This window comes from Ambystoma mexicanum, chromosome 5q (genome assembly GCF_040938575.1).
Source record: "Ambystoma mexicanum isolate Mex_15411 chromosome 5q, UKY_AmexF1_1, whole genome shotgun sequence".
Lineage (NCBI taxonomy): Eukaryota > Metazoa > Chordata > Amphibia > Caudata > Ambystomatidae > Ambystoma > Ambystoma mexicanum.
In genome coordinates, this window is record NC_090933.1 from 7,526,483 (window position 1) to 7,547,092 (window position 20,610).

Sequence of the window (20,610 nt, forward strand, 5' to 3'; positions counted from 1 at the left end):
AGGGTCTCAGGATTGGAATGGGAAGGAGTTGGATATCACATCTCATGCTATGGGAAGGGCCTCAGGTTTGGTATAAGCATTGAAATATCACATCTCTGCTATCGGAAGGGTCTCACGATTGGAATGGGAGGAGCTATATATCACATCTCATGCTAAAGGAAGGGTCTCAGGTTTGGAAGGGGAAGGATTTGGATATCACATCTCATGTTATAGGACGGGTCTCAGGTTTGGTATTAGAAGCATTGTGATATCACATCTCATGCTATAGGATGTGTCTCAGGATTGGAATGGGAAGGAGTTGGATATCACATCTCATGCTATAGGAAGGGTTTCAGGTTTGGTAGAAGCATTGAGATATCACATCTCATGCTATAGGAAGAGTCTCAGGTTTGGGAAGGGAAGGATTTGGATTTCACATCTCATGTTATAGGATGGTTCTCATGTTTGGTTTTTGAAGCATTGAGATATCACATCTCATGCTATCGGAAGGGTCTCAGGTTTGGAATGGGAAGGAGTTGGATATGACATCTCTTGTTATAGGGAGGGTCTCAGGATTTGAATGGTAAGGAGTTGGATATCACATCTCATGCTATAGGAAGGGTCTCAGGTTGGAATGGGAAGGAGTTGGATATCACATCTCATGTTATATACAGGAAGGGTCTCAGGATTGGAATGGGAAGGATTTGGATATCACATCTCTTGCTATAGGAAGGGTCTCAGGTTTTTTATTAGAAACATTGAGATATCACATCTCATGCTATAGGAAGGGTTTTAGGATTGGAATGGGAAGTATTTGGATATCACATCTCATGCTAAAGGAAGGGTCTCAGGTTTGGAAGGGGAAGGATTTGGATATCACATCTCATCCAATAGGAAGGGTCTCAGGTTTGGAATGGGAAGGAATTGGATATCACATCTCATGTTATAGGAAGGGTCTCAGGTTTTTTATTAGAAACATTGAGATATCACATCTCATGTTATAGGACGGTTCCCAGGTTTGGTATTAGAAGCATTGAGATATCACATCTCATGGTATAGGAAGGGTCTCAGGGTTGGAATGGGAAGGAGTTGGATATCACATCTCATCCAATAGGAAGGGTCTCAGGTTTGGAATGGGAAGGAATTGGATATCACATCTCATGTTATAGGAAGGATCTCAGGTTTGGTATTAGAAGCATTGAGATATCACATCTCATGCTATAGGAAGGGTCTCAGGATTGGAATGTGAAGGATTTGGATATCACATCTCATGCTAAAGGAAGGGTCTCAGGTTTGGTAGAAGCATTGAGATATCACATCTCATGCTATAGGAAGGGTCTCAGGATTTGAATGGCAAGGAGTTGGATATCACATCTCATGCCATAGGAAGGGTCTCAGGTTTGGTATAAGCATTGAGATATCACATCTCTGCTATCGGAAGGTTCTCAGGATTGGATTGGGAAGGAGTTGGATATCCCTTCCCATGCTATAGGAAGTGTCTCAGGTTGGAATGGGAAGGAGTTGAATATCACATCTCATGTTATAGGAAGGGTCTCAGGATTGGAATGGGAAGGATTTGGATATCACATCTCTTGCTATAGGAAGGGTCTCAGGATTGGAATGGGAAGGATTTGGATATCACATCTCATGTCATAGGAAGGATCTCAGGTTTGGTATTAGAAGCATTGATATATCACATCTCATGCTATAGGAATGGTCTCAGGATTGGAATGGGTAGGAGTTGGATATTACATTCTTGCTATAGTAAGGGTCTCATGTTTGGAATGGGAAGGAGTTGGATATCACATATGTTAAGACGGATTTCTGAACTCTGTCCTGGTGGCGCAGAAGTTCAGAAGGCCAACCTAATTACTTGGAACAGGGTAACCTCTGGACAAGCCAGACCAATCAAGGTAGCGATCGCGGCGGTCAAGACTAGGTCTCAAGAGGGGTGAGGGTGACTGAAAGCCCGCAATGAGCACACAAAGCAAGAGCGCTTACAAACTACTCCAAACAGTTGTTATATCAAAAATAGATACACATTTATTTTAAGGCCTTTAAAACAATGACCGTAGCGAGAAAATCACAATATCACAATATTAAACCAACACATACCATATCAACACAATATATATACAAATACACAGTCGCAAGCGTTTAAAGCACGAAATATGTAGTCCACCTGAAAGGAAAGGAAAACAGGCTGTGCGATAACGCTTTAGACTCAGTTCGCCTTCAGAGGCACCTAACTAGATGGAAGTCCGAGCCCTGCGAAGAGTGGAGCCTTGTGCTCAAAGTACCTGCCACGCCGGTGCCAACGGGCAAAAGGGGAAGCTCTTCGTAGGAAGTCAGGCAGTTCGGGTTAGTGCACAGCAGAAGGAGAACAGGTTCCGCAACTCAAGCGCAGCCTCCACAGCGGGCAGAAGCAGAGCGCGAGTACGGCCAAAAGGGTGCTGTTTTTACACAGCAGGGAAAAGCAATGGGATACTGCAGGAGGGCGACCAGATCCTAGCTAAACTACTCACCGGTCCCCGAAGCAAGCAGACCCAGGCTTCTCCACGTTAGTTTCAGCAGCTGGCAGGTTCAGAAGAGCAGGGAACGCCTCGTAGTCGTGTAGAGCAAAAAGACGTCCCAATCGACGAAACCAGCACAGTTTTGTTGCCGCAGCAGGACAACGGAGCGGCCGTGTGTATTCAAGCCAAATGTACACTCCTCCCTTCAGACCTGGGGACGCCAAGCGTACGAAGCGTGGGAGAGTGACAAGGACTCGAAATACAACACAACCTGGCGGCAGTTGCAGAGCAGGACTCCCTTGTAAGCTGGTCAGTCAACTGGATGGCCCAGAGACACTTCCGAAGGCTTACTTGGCAGGAGATGATGAAGTCGCCGGGAATAGCTGTTCCTGCTATTCCAAAGGTCGAAGCACCAGTACAGGCCTTCTGGTTCGATCCAAGGAGGAAAGGGTTTCACAGGACGACAGCAGTGCAAAGGAGGATTCCTTCAGCGGGTCACCAGAGATTCCTCGGTCCAGCCTCTTGGTTGCAGGATACTTGGCTCCTGTATTCCTTCGTTCGTGAGAACCCAGGAGATCGACATGGTAGTGGTGTTTCCAGCTCCCTCTTATCCATGGTTCCCTTCGCGCCAAAACGGAGGGGAGCCAATGGGAGATCCGCTCATCAACACACATACCATACGTGGACCAATCACGGACCACGGTGGTCCCAGGCATTCACACCACCCTAGACTCTCTGGCACCCAGGATGTGTATTGGGACCAGACATCCCAGCCCACACCCTGGAGGCACACAAACGACATGTAGAAGCCCGCGAAAGCAACCACGTTTCGCGGGAAAGTACATGCCCAAATAAGGAAGGCCCCGGGTCGCCCGACCTGGGGAAGGTGAAGGGAGCAAGACGGTCAGTGGACAGGACAAAGGAGCCTCGTGGACTGGCCATTTTGGGAGCCAGGCCACCATTTTGGGTTCAGTGCGAAAAACGTGCTCAGAACGCCAAAAGGAGCTCAAAATAAACAAAACGATCGCTGCCACCATTCCAGTCCCTGAATGACTTGCACCGATCAAAATACCACCCTAAAAGAGTATCTAGGGCCTGTAGAAGGCTAGAGACCCAAGAGAGCTGTAACTTAGCTTACAGTGCCCTCTTGTGTCATGTTGCACTAAAGCCGCAACACGATAAAAGAAACTACGGGAAACAGCGTTCCCTGGTACTGACTGTCTTAAGGGCATGTCAGTTTCACCGTAAGAAAAGGAGCGAAAGCCCAGAGAAGTGCGGCAGAAGGCTGTACTTCTCTGGCAAAGTCAAGAACAAGGTTAAAAACAATAGCAAAAAGTTTAGGGGTTGCCACATGGAAGGAAAATTACTTACAATTATGAAATCTTTCCTAACAACATATGCTATAGGAAGTGTCTCAGGTTTGGAACGGGAAGGAGTTGGATATCACATCTCATGTTATAGGAAGGGTCTCAGGTTTGGTATAAGCATTGAGATATCACATCTCTGCTATCAGGAGTGGCTCAGGATTGGAATGGGAAGGAGTTGGATATCCCATCTCATGTTAAAGGACGGGTCTCTGGTTTGGTATTAGAATCATTGAGATATCACATCGCATGCTGTAGGAAGGGTCTAAGGATTGGAATGGGATGGACTTGGATATCACATCTCATGCTATAGGTAGGCTCTCAGGTTTGCTATAAGCATTGAGATATCACATCTCATGCTATAGGAAGGGTCTCAGGATTGGAATGGGAAGGATTTGGATATCACATCTCATGCTATAGGAAGGGTCTCAGATTTGGTATAAGCATTGAGATATCACATCTCATGCTATAGGAAGGGTCTCAGGATTGGAATGGGAAGGAGTTGTATATGACATCTCAAGCCTTAGGAAGGGTCTCAGGTTTGGTATAAGCATTGAGATATCACATCTCTGCTATCGGAAGGGTCTCAGGATTGGAATGGGAAGGAGTTGGATATCCCATCTCATGTTATAGGAAGGGTCTCAGGTTTGGTATTAGAAGCATTGAGATATCACATCTCATGCTATAGGAAGGGTCTCAGGATTGGAATGGGAAGGACTTGGATGTCACATCTCATGCTATAGGGAGGGTCTCAAGTTTGATATTAGAAGCATTGAGATAACAAATCTCATGATATCGGAAGGGTCTCAGGATTGGAATGGGAAGGAGTTGGATATCACATCTCATTATAAAGGAAGGGTCTAAGGTTTGGAAGGGGAAGGATTTGGATATCACATCTCATGTTATAGGACGGGTCTCAGGTTTGGTATTAGAAGCATTGAGATATCAAGTCTCATGGTATAAGAAGGGTCTCAGAATTGGAATGGGAAGGAGTTGGATATCACATCTCAAGCTATAGGAAGCGTCTCAGGATTGGAATGGGAAGGAGTTTGATATCACATCTCATGCCATAGTATGGGTCTCAGGTTTGGTAGAAGCATTGGGATATCACGTCTCATGCTATAGGAAGGGTCTCAGGATTGGAATGGGAAGAAGTTGGATATCACATCTCAAGCTATAGGAAGGGTCTCAGGTTTGGTATAAGCATTGAGATATCACATCTCATGCTATAGGAAGGGTCTCAGGGTTGGAATGGGAAGGAGTTGTATATGACACCTCATGCCATAGGAAGGGTCTCAGGTTTGGTATAAGCATTGAGATATCACATCTCATGCTATAGGAAGAGTCTCAGGTTTGGGAAGGGAAGGATTTGGATTTCACATCTCATGTTATAGGATGGTTCTCATGTTTGGTTTTTGAAGCATTGAGATATCACATCTCATGCTATCGGAAGGGTCTCAGGTTTGGAATGGGAAGGAGTTGGATATCACATCTCATGTTATAGGAAGGGTCTCAGGTTTGGAATGGGAAGGAGTTGGATATGACATCTCTTGTTATAGGGAGGGTCTCAGGATTTGAATGGTAAGGAGTTGGATATCACATCTCATGCTATAGGAAGGGTCTCAGGTTGGAATGGGAAGGAGTTGGATATCACATCTCATGTTATATACAGGAAGGGTCTCAGGATTGGAATGGGAAGGATTTGGATATCACATCTCTTGCTATAGGAAGGGTCTCAGGTTTTTTATTAGAAACATTGAGATATCACATCTCATGCTATAGGAAGGGTTTTAGGATTGGAATGGGAAGTATTTGGATATCACATCTCATGCTAAAGGAAGGGTCTCAGGTTTGGAAGGGGAAGGATTTGGATATCACATCTCATCCAATAGGAAGGGTCTCAGGTTTGGAATGGGAAGGAATTGGATATCACATCTCATGTTATAGGAAGGGTCTCAGGTTTTTTATTAGAAACATTGAGATATCACATCTCATGTTATAGGACGGTTCCCAGGTTTGGTATTAGAAGCATTGAGATATCACATCTCATGGTATAGGAAGGGTCTCAGGGTTGGAATGGGAAGGAGTTGGATATCACATCTCATCCAATAGGAAGGGTCTCAGGTTTGGAATGGGAAGGAATTGGATATCACATCTCATGTTATAGGAAGGATCTCAGGTTTGGTATTAGAAGCATTGAGATATCACATCTCATGCTATAGGAAGGGTCTCAGGATTGGAATGTGAAGGATTTGGATATCACATCTCATGCTAAAGGAAGGGTCTCAGGTTTGGTAGAAGCATTGAGATATCACATCTCATGCTATAGGAAGGGTCTCAGGATTTGAATGGCAAGGAGTTGGATATCACATCTCATGCCATAGGAAGGGTCTCAGGTTTGGTATAAGCATTGAGATATCACATCTCTGCTATCGGAAGGTTCTCAGGATTGGATTGGGAAGGAGTTGGATATCCCTTCCCATGCTATAGGAAGTGTCTCAGGTTGGAATGGGAAGGAGTTGAATATCACATCTCATGTTATAGGAAGGGTCTCAGGATTGGAATGGGAAGGATTTGGATATCACATCTCTTGCTATAGGAAGGGTCTCAGGTTTTTTATTAGAAACATTGAGATATCACATCTCATGCTATAGGAAGGGTTTTAGGATTGGAATGGGAAGTATTTGGATATCACATCTCATGCTAAAGGAAGGGTCTCAGGTTTGGAAGGGGAAGGATTTGGATATCACATCTCATCCAATAGGAAGGGTCTCAGGTTTGGAATGGGAAGGAATTGGATATCACATCTCATGTTATAGGAAGGGTCTCAGGTTTTTTATTAGAAACATTGAGATATCACATCTCATGTTATAGGACGGTTCCCAGGTTTGGTATTAGAAGCATTGAGATATCACATCTCATGGTATAGGAAGGGTCTCAGGGTTGGAATGGGAAGGAGTTGGATATCACATCTCATCCAATAGGAAGGGTCTCAGGTTTGGAATGGGAAGGAATTGGATATCACATCTCATGTTATAGGAAGGATCTCAGGTTTGGTATTAGAAGCATTGAGATATCACATCTCATGCTATAGGAAGGGTCTCAGGATTGGAATGTGAAGGATTTGGATATCACATCTCATGCTAAAGGAAGGGTCTCAGGTTTGGTAGAAGCATTGAGATATCACATCTCATGCTATAGGAAGGGTCTCAGGATTTGAATGGCAAGGAGTTGGATATCACATCTCATGCCATAGGAAGGGTCTCAGGTTTGGTATAAGCATTGAGATATCACATCTCTGCTATCGGAAGGTTCTCAGGATTGGATTGGGAAGGAGTTGGATATCCCTTCCCATGCTATAGGAAGTGTCTCAGGTTGGAATGGGAAGGAGTTGAATATCACATCTCATGTTATAGGAAGGGTCTCAGGATTGGAATGGGAAGGATTTGGATATCACATCTCTTGCTATAGGAAGGGTCTCAGGATTGGAATGGGAAGGATTTGGATATCACATCTCATGTCATAGGAAGGATCTCAGGTTTGGTATTAGAAGCATTGATATATCACATCTCATGCTATAGGAATGGTCTCAGGATTGGAATGGGTAGGAGTTGGATATTACATTCTTGCTATAGTAAGGGTCTCATGTTTGGAATGGGAAGGAGTTGGATATCACATATGTTAAGACGGATTTCTGAACTCTGTCCTGGTGGCGCAGAAGTTCAGAAGGCCAACCTAATTACTTGGAACAGGGTAACCTCTGGACAAGCCAGACCAATCAAGGTAGCGATCGCGGCGGTCAAGACTAGGTCTCAAGAGGGGTGAGGGTGACTGAAAGCCCGCAATGAGCACACAAAGCAAGAGCGCTTACAAACTACTCCAAACAGTTGTTATATCAAAAATAGATACACATTTATTTTAAGGCCTTTAAAACAATGACCGTAGCGAGAAAATCACAATATCACAATATGAAACCAACACATACCATATCAACACAATATATATACAAATACACAGTCGCAAGCGTTTAAAGCACAAAATATGTAGTCCACCTGAAAGGAAAGGAAAACAGGCTGTGCGATAACGCTTTAGACTCAGTTCGCCTTCAGAGGCACCTAACTAGATGGAAGTCCGAGCCCTGCGAAGAGTGGAGCCTTGTGCTCAAAGTACCTGCCACGCCGGTGCCAACGGGCAAAAGGGGAAGCTCTTCGTAGGAAGTCAGGCAGTTCGGGTTAGTGCACAGCAGAAGGAGAACAGGTTCCGCAACTCAAGCGCAGCCTCCACAGCGGGCAGAAGCAGAGCGCGAGTACGGCCAAAAGGGTGCTGTTTTTACACAGCAGGGAAAAGCAATGGGATACTGCAGGAGGGCGACCAGATCCTAGCTAAACTACTCACCGGTCCCCGAAGCAAGCAGACCCAGGCTTCTCCACGTTAGTTTCAGCAGCTGGCAGGTTCAGAAGAGCAGGGAACGCCTCGTAGTCGTGTAGAGCAAAAAGACGTCCCAATCGACGAAACCAGCACAGTTTTGTTGCCGCAGCAGGACAACGGAGCGGCCGTGTGTATTCAAGCCAAATGTACACTCCTCCCTTCAGACCTGGGGACGCCAAGCGTACGAAGCGTGGGAGAGTGACAAGGACTCGAAATACAACACAACCTGGCGGCAGTTGCAGAGCAGGACTCCCTTGTAAGCTGGTCAGTCAACTGGATGGCCCAGAGACACTTCCGAAGGCTTACTTGGCAGGAGATGATGAAGTCGCCGGGAATAGCTGTTCCTGCTATTCCAAAGGTCGAAGCACCAGTACAGGCCTTCTGGTTCGATCCAAGGAGGAAAGGGTTTCACAGGACGACAGCAGTGCAAAGGAGGATTCCTTCAGCGGGTCACCAGCGATTCCTCGGTCCAGCCTCTTGGTTGCAGGATACTTGGCTCCTGTATTCCTTCGTTCGTGAGAACCCAGGAGATCGACATGGTAGTGGTGTTTCCAGCTCCCTCTTATCCATGGTTCCCTTCGCGCCAAAACGGAGGGGAGCCAATGGGAGATGCGCTCATCAACACACATACCATACGTGGACCAATCACGGACCACGGTGGTCCCAGGCATTCACACCACCCTAGACTCTCTGGCACCCAGGATGTGTATTGGGACCAGACATCCCAGCCCACACCCTGGAGGCACACAAACGACATGTAGAAGCCCGCGAAAGCAACCACGTTTCGCGGGAAAGTACATGCCCAAATAAGGAAGGCCCCGGGTCGCCCGACCTGGGGAAGGTGAAGGGAGCAAGACGGTCAGTGGACAAGACAAAGGAGCCTCGTGGACTGGCCATTTTGGGAGCCAGGCCACCATTTTGGGTTCAGTGCGAAAAACGTGCTCAGAACGCCAAAAGGAGCTCAAAATAAACAAAACGATCGCTGCCACCATTCCAGTCCCTGAATGACTTGCACCGATCAAAATACCACCCTAAAAGAGTATCTAGGGCCTGTAGAAGGCTAGAGACCCAAGAGAGCTGTAACTTAGCTTACAGTGCCCTCTTGTGTCATGTTGCACTAAAGCCGCAACACGATAAAAGAAACTACGGGAAACAGCGTTCCCTGGTACTGACTGTCTTAAGGGCATGTCAGTTTCACCGTAAGAAAAGGAGCGAAAGCCCAGAGAAGTGCGGCAGAAGGCTGTACTTCTCTGGCAAAGTCAAGAACAAGGTTAAAAACAATAGCAAAAAGTTTAGGGGTTGCCACATGGAAGGAAAATTACTTACAATTACGAAATCTTTCCTAACAACATATGCTATAGGAAGTGTCTCAGGTTTGGAACGGGAAGGAGTTGGATATCACATCTCATGTTATAGGAAGGGTCTCAGGTTTGGTATAAGCATTGAGATATCACATCTCTGCTATCAGGAGTGGCTCAGGATTGGAATGGGAAGGAGTTGGATATCCCATCTCATGTTAAAGGACGGGTCTCTGGTTTGGTATTAGAATCATTGAGATATCACATCGCATGCTGTAGGAAGGGTCTAAGGATTGGAATGGGATGGACTTGGATATCACATCTCATGCTATAGGTAGGCTCTCAGGTTTGGTATAAGCATTGAGATATCACATCTCATGCTATAGGAAGGGTCTCAGGATTGGAATGGGAAGGATTTGGATATCACATCTCATGCTATAGGAAGGGTCTCAGATTTGGTATAAGCATTGAGATATCACATCTCATGCTATAGGAAGGGTCTCAGGATTGGAATGGGAAGGAGTTGTATATGACATCTCAAGCCTTAGGAAGGGTCTCAGGTTTGGTATAAGCATTGAGATATCACATCTCTGCTATCGGAAGGGTCTCAGGATTGGAATGGGAAGGAGTTGGATATCCCATCTCATGTTATAGGAAGGGTCTCAGGTTTGGTATTAGAAGCATTGAGATATCACATCTCATGCTATAGGAAGGGTCTCAGGATTGGAATGGGAAGGACTTGGATGTCACATCTCATGCTATAGGGAGGGTCTCAAGTTTGATATTAGAAGCATTGAGATAACAAATCTCATGATATCGGAAGGGTCTCAGGATTGGAATGGGAAGGAGTTGGATATCACATCTCATTATAAAGGAAGGGTCTAAGGTTTGGAAGGGGAAGGATTTGGATATCACATCTCATGTTATAGGACGGGTCTCAGGTTTGGTATTAGAAGCATTGAGATATCAAGTCTCATGGTATAAGAAGGGTCTCAGAATTGGAATGGGAAGGAGTTGGATATCACATCTCAAGCTATAGGAAGCGTCTCAGGATTGGAATGGGAAGGAGTTTGATATCACATCTCATGCCATAGTATGGGTCTCAGGTTTGGTAGAAGCATTGGGATATCACGTCTCATGCTATAGGAAGGGTCTCAGGATTGGAATGGGAAGAAGTTGGATATCACATCTCAAGCTATAGGAAGGGTCTCAGGTTTGGTATAAGCATTGAGATATCACATCTCATGCTATAGGAAGGGTCTCAGGGTTGGAATGGGAAGGAGTTGTATATGACACCTCATGCCATAGGAAGGGTCTCAGGTTTGGTATAAGCATTGAGATATCACATCTCATGCTATAGGAAGAGTCTCAGGTTTGGGAAGGGAAGGATTTGGATTTCACATCTCATGTTATAGGATGGTTCTCATGTTTGGTTTTTGAAGCATTGAGATATCACATCTCATGCTATCGGAAGGGTCTCAGGTTTGGAATGGGAAGGAGTTGGATATCACATCTCATGTTATAGGAAGGGTCTCAGGTTTGGAATGGGAAGGAGTTGGATATGACATCTCTTGTTATAGGGAGGGTCTCAGGATTTGAATGGTAAGGAGTTGGATATCACATCTCATGCTATAGGAAGGGTCTCAGGTTGGAATGGGAAGGAGTTGGATATCACATCTCATGTTATATACAGGAAGGGTCTCAGGATTGGAATGGGAAGGATTTGGATATCACATCTCTTGCTATAGGAAGGGTCTCAGGTTTTTTATTAGAAACATTGAGATATCACATCTCATGCTATAGGAAGGGTTTTAGGATTGGAATGGGAAGTATTTGGATATCACATCTCATGCTAAAGGAAGGGTCTCAGGTTTGGAAGGGGAAGGATTTGGATATCACATCTCATCCAATAGGAAGGGTCTCAGGTTTGGAATGGGAAGGAATTGGATATCACATCTCATGTTATAGGAAGGGTCTCAGGTTTTTTATTAGAAACATTGAGATATCACATCTCATGTTATAGGACGGTTCCCAGGTTTGGTATTAGAAGCATTGAGATATCACATCTCATGGTATAGGAAGGGTCTCAGGGTTGGAATGGGAAGGAGTTGGATATCACATCTCATCCAATAGGAAGGGTCTCAGGTTTGGAATGGGAAGGAATTGGATATCACATCTCATGTTATAGGAAGGATCTCAGGTTTGGTATTAGAAGCATTGAGATATCACATCTCATGCTATAGGAAGGGTCTCAGGATTGGAATGTGAAGGATTTGGATATCACATCTCATGCTAAAGGAAGGGTCTCAGGTTTGGTAGAAGCATTGAGATATCACATCTCATGCTATAGGAAGGGTCTCAGGATTTGAATGGCAAGGAGTTGGATATCACATCTCATGCCATAGGAAGGGTCTCAGGTTTGGTATAAGCATTGAGATATCACATCTCTGCTATCGGAAGGTTCTCAGGATTGGATTGGGAAGGAGTTGGATATCCCTTCCCATGCTATAGGAAGTGTCTCAGGTTGGAATGGGAAGGAGTTGAATATCACATCTCATGTTATAGGAAGGGTCTCAGGATTGGAATGGGAAGGATTTGGATATCACATCTCTTGCTATAGGAAGGGTCTCAGGATTGGAATGGGAAGGATTTGGATATCACATCTCATGTCATAGGAAGGATCTCAGGTTTGGTATTAGAAGCATTGATATATCACATCTCATGCTATAGGAATGGTCTCAGGATTGGAATGGGTAGGAGTTGGATATTACATTCTTGCTATAGTAAGGGTCTCATGTTTTGAATGGGAAGGAGTTGGATATCACATATGTTAAGACGGATTTCTGAACTCTGTCCTGGTGGCGCAGAAGTTCAGAAGGCCAACCTAATTACTTGGAACAGGGTAACCTCTGGACAAGCCAGACCAATCAAGGTAGCGATCGCGGCGGTCAAGACTAGGTCTCAAGAGGGGTGAGGGTGACTGAAAGCCCGCAATGAGCACACAAAGCAAGAGCGCTTACAAACTACTCCAAACAGTTGTTATATCAAAAATAGATACACATTTATTTTAAGGCCTTTAAAACAATGACCGTAGCGAGAAAATCACAATATCACAATATTAAACCAACACATACCATATCAACACAATATATATACAAATACACAGTCGCAAGCGTTTAAAGCACGAAATATGTAGTCCACCTGAAAGGAAAGGAAAACAGGCTGTGCGATAACGCTTTAGACTCAGTTCGCCTTCAGAGGCACCTAACTAGATGGAAGTCCGAGCCCTGCGAAGAGTGGAGCCTTGTGCTCAAAGTACCTGCCACGCCGGTGCCAACGGGCAAAAGGGGAAGCTCTTCGTAGGAAGTCAGGCAGTTCGGGTTAGTGCACAGCAGAAGGAGAACAGGTTCCGCAACTCAAGCGCAGCCTCCACAGCGGGCAGAAGCAGAGCGCGAGTACGGCCAAAAGGGTGCTGTTTTTACACAGCAGGGAAAAGCAATGGGATACTGCAGGAGGGTGACCAGATCCTAGCTAAACTACTCACCGGTCCCCGAAGCAAGCAGACCCAGGCTTCTCCACGTTAGTTTCAGCAGCTGGCAGGTTCAGAAGAGCAGGGAACGCCTCGTAGTCGTGTAGAGCAAAAAGACGTCCCAATCGACGAAACCAGCACAGTTTTGTTGCCGCAGCAGGACAACGGAGCGGCCGTGTGTATTCAACCCAAATGTACACTCCTCCCTTCAGACCTGGGGACGCCAAGCGTACGAAGCGTGGGAGAGTGACAAGGACTCGAAATACAACACAACCTGGCGGCAGTTGCAGAGCAGGACTCCCTTGTAAGCTGGTCAGTCAACTGGATGGCCCAGAGACACTTCCGAAGGCTTACTTGGCAGGAGATGATGAAGTCGCCGGGAATAGCTGTTCCTGCTATTCCAAAGGTCGAAGCACCAGTACAGGCCTTCTGGTTCGATCCAAGGAGGAAAGGGTTTCACAGGACGACAGCAGTGCAAAGGAGGATTCCTTCAGCGGGTCACCAGCGATTCCTCGGTCCAGCCTCTTGGTTGCAGGATACTTGGCTCCTGTATTCCTTCGTTCGTGAGAACCCAGGAGATCGACATGGTAGTGGTGTTTCCAGCTCCCTCTTATCCATGGTTCCCTTCGCGCCAAAACGGAGGGGAGCCAATGGGAGATCCGCTCATCAACACACATACCATACGTGGACCAATCACGGACCACGGTGGTCCCAGGCATTCACACCACCCTAGACTCTCTGGCACCCAGGATGTGTATTGGGACCAGACATCCCAGCCCACACCCTGGAGGCACACAAACGACATGTAGAAGCCTGCGAAAGCAACCACGTTTCGCGGGAAAGCACATGCCCAAATAAGGAAGGCCCCGGGTCGCCCGACCTGGGGAAGGTGAAGGGAGCAAGACGGTCAGTGGACAGGACAAAGGAGCCTCGTGGACTGGCCATTTTGGGAGCCAGGCCACCATTTTGGGTTCAGTGCGAAAAACGTGCTCAGAACGCCAAAAGGAGCTCAAAATAAACAAAACGATCGCTGCCACCATTCCAGTCCCTGAATGACTTGCACCGATCAAAATACCATCCTAAAAGAGTATCTAGGGCCTGTAGAAGGCTAGAGACCCAAGAGAGCTGTAACTTAGCTTACAGTGCCCTCTTGTGTCATGTTGCACTAAAGCCGCAACACGATAAAAGAAACTACGGGAAACAGCGTTCCCTGGTACTGACTGTCTTAAGGGCATGTCAGTTTCACCGTAAGAAAAGGAGCGAAAGCCCAGAGAAGTGCGGCAGAAGGCTGTACTTCTCTGGCAAAGTCAAGAACAAGGTTAAAAACAATAGCAAAAAGTTTAGGGGTTGCCACATGGAAGGAAAATTACTTACAAATACGAAATCTTTCCTAACAACATATGCTATAGGAAGTGTCTCAGGTTTGGAACGGGAAGGAGTTGGATATCACATCTCATGTTATAGGAAGGGTCTCAGGTTTGGTATAAGCATTGAGATATCACATCTCTGCTATCAGGAGTGGCTCAGGATTGGAATGGGAAGGAGTTGGATATCCCATCTCATGTTAAAGGACGGGTCTCTGGTTTGGTATTAGAATCATTGAGATATCACATCGCATGCTGTAGGAAGGGTCTAAGGATTGGAATGGGATGGACTTGGATATCACATCTCATGCTATAGGTAGGCTCTCAGGTTTGGTATAAGCATTGAGATATCACATCTCATGCTATAGGAAGGGTCTCAGGATTGGAATGGGAAGGATTTGGATATCACATCTCATGCTATAGGAAGGGTCTCAGATTTGGTATAAGCATTGAGATATCACATCTCATGCTATAGGAAGGGTCTCAGGATTGGAATGGGAAGGAGTTGTATATGACATCTCAAGCCTTAGGAAGGGTCTCAGGTTTGGTATAAGCATTGAGATATCACATCTCTGCTATCGGAAGGGTCTCAGGATTGGAATGGGAAGGAGTTGGATATCCCATCTCATGTTATAGGAAGGGTCTCAGGTTTGGTATTAGAAGCATTGAGATATCACATCTCATGCTATAGGAAGGGTCTCAGGATTGGAATGGGAAGGACTTGGATGTCACATCTCATGCTATAGGGAGGGTCTCAAGTTTGATATTAGAAGCATTGAGATAACAAATCTCATGATATCGGAAGGGTCTCAGGATTGGAATGGGAAGGAGTTGGATATCACATCTCATTATAAAGGAAGGGTCTAAGGTTTGGAAGGGGAAGGATTTGGATATCACATCTCATGTTATAGGACGGGTCTCAGGTTTGGTATTAGAAGCATTGAGATATCAAGTCTCATGGTATAAGAAGGGTCTCAGAATTGGAATGGGAAGGAGTTGGATATCACATCTCAAGCTATAGGAAGCGTCTCAGGATTGGAATGGGAAGGAGTTTGATATCACATCTCATGCCATAGTATGGGTCTCAGGTTTGGTAGAAGCATTGGGATATCACATCTCATGCTATAGGAAGGGTCTCAGGATTGGAATGGGAAGAAGTTGGATATCACATCTCAAGCTATAGGAAGGGTCTCAGGTTTGGTATAAGCATTGAGATATCACATCTCATGCTATAGGAAGGGTCTCAGGGTTGGAATGGGAAGGAGTTGTATATGACACCTCATGCCATAGGAAGGGTCTCAGGTTTGGTATAAGCATTGAGATATCACATCACATGCTATAGGAAGGGTCTCAGGATTGGAATGGGAAGGACTTGGATATCACATCACATGCTATAGGAAGGGTCTCAGGATTGGAATGGGAAGGACTTGGATATCACATCTCATGCTATAGGCAGGGTCTCAGGTTTGGAAAGGGAAGGAGATGGATATCACATTTCATGTTAGAGGTAGGATCTCAGGTTTGGTATTAGAGGCAATGAGATATCACATCTCATGCTATCAGAAGGGTCTCAGGATTGGAATGGGAAGGAGTTGGATATCACATTTCATGCTAAAGGGAGGGTCTCAGGTTTGGAAGGGGAAGGATTTGGAAATCACATCTCATATTATAGGAAGGATCTCAGGTTTGGTATTAGAAGCATTGAGATATCACATCTCATGCTATCGGAAGGATCTCAGGTTTGGTATAAGAGGCATTGAGATATCACATCTCATGCTATCATAAGGGTCTCAGGATTGGAATGGGAAGGAGTTGGATATCACATCTCATGTTATAGGAAGGATCTCAGGTTTGGTATTAGAAGCATTGAGACATCACATCTCATGCTATAGGAAGGGTCTCAGGATTGGAATGGGAAGGAGTTGGATATCACATCTCATGCTATAGGAAGGGTCTCAGGTTTGGTATAAGCATTGAGATATCACATCTCATGCTATAGGAAGGGTCTCAGGATTAGAATGGGAAGGATTTGGATATCACATCTTATGCTATAGGAAGGGTCTCAGGTTTGGTATAAGCATTGAGATATCACATCTCATGCTATAGGAAGGGTCTCAGGATTGGAATGGGAAGAAGTTGGATATCACATCTCATGCTATAGGAAGGGTCTCAGGTTTGGTATAAGCATTGAGATATCACATCTCATGCTATAGGAAGGGTCTTAGGGTTGGAATGGGAAGGAGTTGTATATGACATCTCATGCCATAGGAAGGGTCTCAGGTTTGGTATAAGCATTGAGATATCACATCACATGCTATAGGAAGGGTCTCAGGATTGGAATGGGAAGGACTTGGACATCACATCTCATGCTATAGGCAGGGTCTCAGGTTTGGAAAGGGAAGGAGATGGATATCACATTTCATGTTAGAGGTAGGATCTCAGGTTTGGTATTAGAGGCATTGAGATATCACATCTCATGCTATCAGAAGGGTCTCAAGATTGGAATGGGAAGGAGTTGGATATCACATTTCATGCTAAAGGGAGGGTCTCAGGTTTGGAAGGGGAAGGATTTGGAAATCACATCTCATATTATAGGAAGGATCTCAGGTTTGGTATTAGAAGCATTGAGATATCACATCTCATGCTATCGGAAGGATCTCAGGTTTGGTATAAGAGGCATTGAGATATCTCATCTCATGCTATCATAAGGGTCTCAGGATTGGAATGGGAAGGAGTTGGATATCACATCTCATGTTATAGGAAGGATCTCAGGTTTGGTATTAGAAGCATTGAGACATCACATCTCATGCTATAGGAAGGGTCTCAGGATTGGAATGGGAAGGAGTTGGATATCACATCTCATGCTATAGGAAGGGTCTCAGGTTTGGTATAAGCATTGAGATATCACATCTCATGCTATAGGAAGGGTCTCAGGATTGGAATGGGAAGGATTTGGATATCACATCTTATGCTATAGGATGGGTCTCAGGTTTGGTATAAGCATGGAGATATCACTTCTCATGCTATAGGAAGGGTCTCAGGATTGGAATGGGAAGGAGTTGGATATCACATCTCATGCTATAGGAAGGGTCTCAGATTTGGTATAAGCATTGAGATATCACATCTCATGCTATAGGAAGGGTCTCAGGATTGGAATGGGAAGGAGTTGTATATGACATCTCAGGCCATAGGAAGGGTCTCAGATTTGGTATAAGCATTGAGATATCACAACTCATGATATCGGAAGGGTCTCAGGATTGGAATGGGAAGGAGTTGGATATCACATTTCATGATAAAGGAAGGGTCTAAGGTTTGGAAGGGGAAGGATTTGGATATCACATCTCATGTTATAGGACGGGTCTCAGGTTTGGTATTAGAAGCAATGAGATATCAAGTCTCATGGTATAAGAAGGGTCTCAGGATTGGAATGGGAAGGAGTTTGATATCACATCTCATGCCATAGTATGGGTCTCAGGTTTGGTAGAAGCATTGGGATATCACATCTCATGCTATCCGAAGGGTATCAGTATTGGATTTGGAAGGAGTTGGATATCCCATCTCAGGCTATAGGAAGGGTCTCAGGTTGGAATGGGAAGGAGTTGGATATCACATTTCATGTTATAGGAAGGGTCTCAGGATTGGAATGGGAAGGACTTGGATATCATATCTCATGCTATAGGAAGGCTCTCAGGTTTGGAAGGGGAAGGAGTTGGATATCACATTTCATGTTAGAGGAAGGATCTCAGGTTTGGTATTAGAGGCCTTGAGATATCACATCTCATGCTATAGGAAGGGTCTCAGGATTGGAATGGGAAGGAGTTGGATATCACATCTCAAGCTATAGGAAGGGTCTCAGGTTTGGTATAAGCATTGAGTTATCACATCTCATGCTATAGGAAGGGTCTCAGGATTGGAATGGGAAGAAGTTGGATATCACATCTCATGCTATAGGAAGGGTCTCAGGTTTGGTATAAGCATTGAGATATCACATCTCATGCTATAGTAAGGGTCTCAGGATTGGAATGGGAAGGAGTTGTATATGCCATCTCATGCCATAGGAAGGGTCTCAGGTTTGGTATAAGCATTGAGATATCACATCACATGCTATAGGAAGGGTCTCAGGATTGGAATGGGAAGGACTTGGATATCACATATCATGCTATAGGCAGGGTCTTAGGTTTGGAAAGGGAAGGAGATGGATATCACATTTCATGTTAGAGGTAGGATCTCAGGTTTGGTATTAGAGGCATTGAGAAATCACATCTCATGCTATCAGAAGGGTCTCAGGATTGGAATGGGAAGGAGTTGGATATCACATCTCATGCTAAAGGGAGGGTCTCAGGTTTGGAAGGGGAAGGATTTGGAAATCACATCTCATATTATAGGAAGGATCTCAGGTTTGGTATTAGAAGCATTGAGATATCACATCTCATGCTATCGGAAGGATCTCAGGTTTGGTATAAGAGGCATTGAGATATCACATCTCATGCTATCATAAGGGTCTCAGGATTGGAATGGGAAGGAGTTGGATATCACATCTCATGTTATAGGAAGGATCTCAGGTTTGGTATTGGAAGCATTGAGACATCACATCTCATGCTATAGGAATGGTCTCAGGATTGGAATGGGTAGGAGTTGGATATTACATTCTTGCTATAGGAAGGGTCTCATGTTTGGAATGGGAAGGAGTTGGATATCACATATGCTATAGGAAGTGTCTTAGGTTTGAACGGGAAGGAGTTGGATATCACATCTCATGTTATAGGAAGGGTCTCAGGTTTGGTATAAGCATTGAGATATCACCTCTCTGCTATCAGGAGTGGCTCAGGATTGGAATGGGAAGGAGTTGGATATCCCATCTCATGTTAAAGGACGGGTCTCTGGTTTGGTATTAGAATCATTGAGATATCACATCGCATGCTGTAGGAAGGGTCTAAGGATTGGAATGGGATGGACTTGGATATCACATCTCATGCTATAGGTAGGCTCTCGGGTTTGGTATAAGCATTGAGATATCACATCTCATGCTATAGGAAGGGTCTCAGGATTGGAATGGGAAGGATTTGGATATCACATCTCATGCTATAGGAAGGGTCTCAGGTTTGGTATAAGCATGGAGATATCACTTCTCATGCTATAGGAAGGGTCTCAGGATTGGAATGGGAAGGTGTTGGATATCACATCTCATGCTATAGGAAGGGTCTCAGATTTGGTATAAGCATTGAGATATCACATCTCATGCTATAGGAAGGGTCTCAGGATTGCAATGGGAAGGAGTTGTATATGACATCTCAGGCCTTAGGAAGGGTCTCAGGTTTGGTATAAGCATTGAGATATCACATCTCTGCTATCGGAAGGGTCTCAGGATTGGAATGGGAAGGAGTTGGATATCCCATCTCATGTTATAGGAAGGGTCTCAGGTTTGGTATTAGAAGCATTGAGATATCACATCTCATGCTATAGGAAGGGTCTCAGGATTGGAATGGGAAGGACTTGGATGTCACATCTCATGCTATAGGGAGGGTCTCAAGTTTGATATTAGAAGCATTGAGATAACAAATCTCATGATATCGGAAGGGTCTCAGGATTGGAATGGAAAGGAGTTGGATATCACATCTCATTATAAAGGAAGGGTCTAAGGTTTGGAAGGGGAAGGATTTGGATATCACATCTCATGTTATAGGACGGGTCTCAGGTTTGGTATTAGAAGCATTGAGATATCAAGTGTCATGGTATAAGAAGGGTCTCAGAATTAGAATGGGAAGGAGTTGGATATCACATCTCAAGCTATAGGAAGCGTCTCAGGATTGGAATGGGAAGGAGTTTGATATCACATCTCATGCCATAGTATGGGTCTCAGGTTTGGTAGAAGCATTGGGATATCACATCTCATGCTATCGGAAGGGTATCAGTATTGGATTTGGAAGGAGTTGGATATCCCATCTCATGCTATAGGAAGGGTCTCAGGTTAGAATGGGAAGGAGTTGGATATCACATTTCATGTTATAGGAAGGGTCTCAGGATTGGAATGGGAAGGAGTTGGATATCACATCTCATGCTATAGGAAGGGTCTCAGATTTGGTATAAGCATTGAGATATCACATCTCATGCTATAGGAAGGGTCTCAGGATTGGA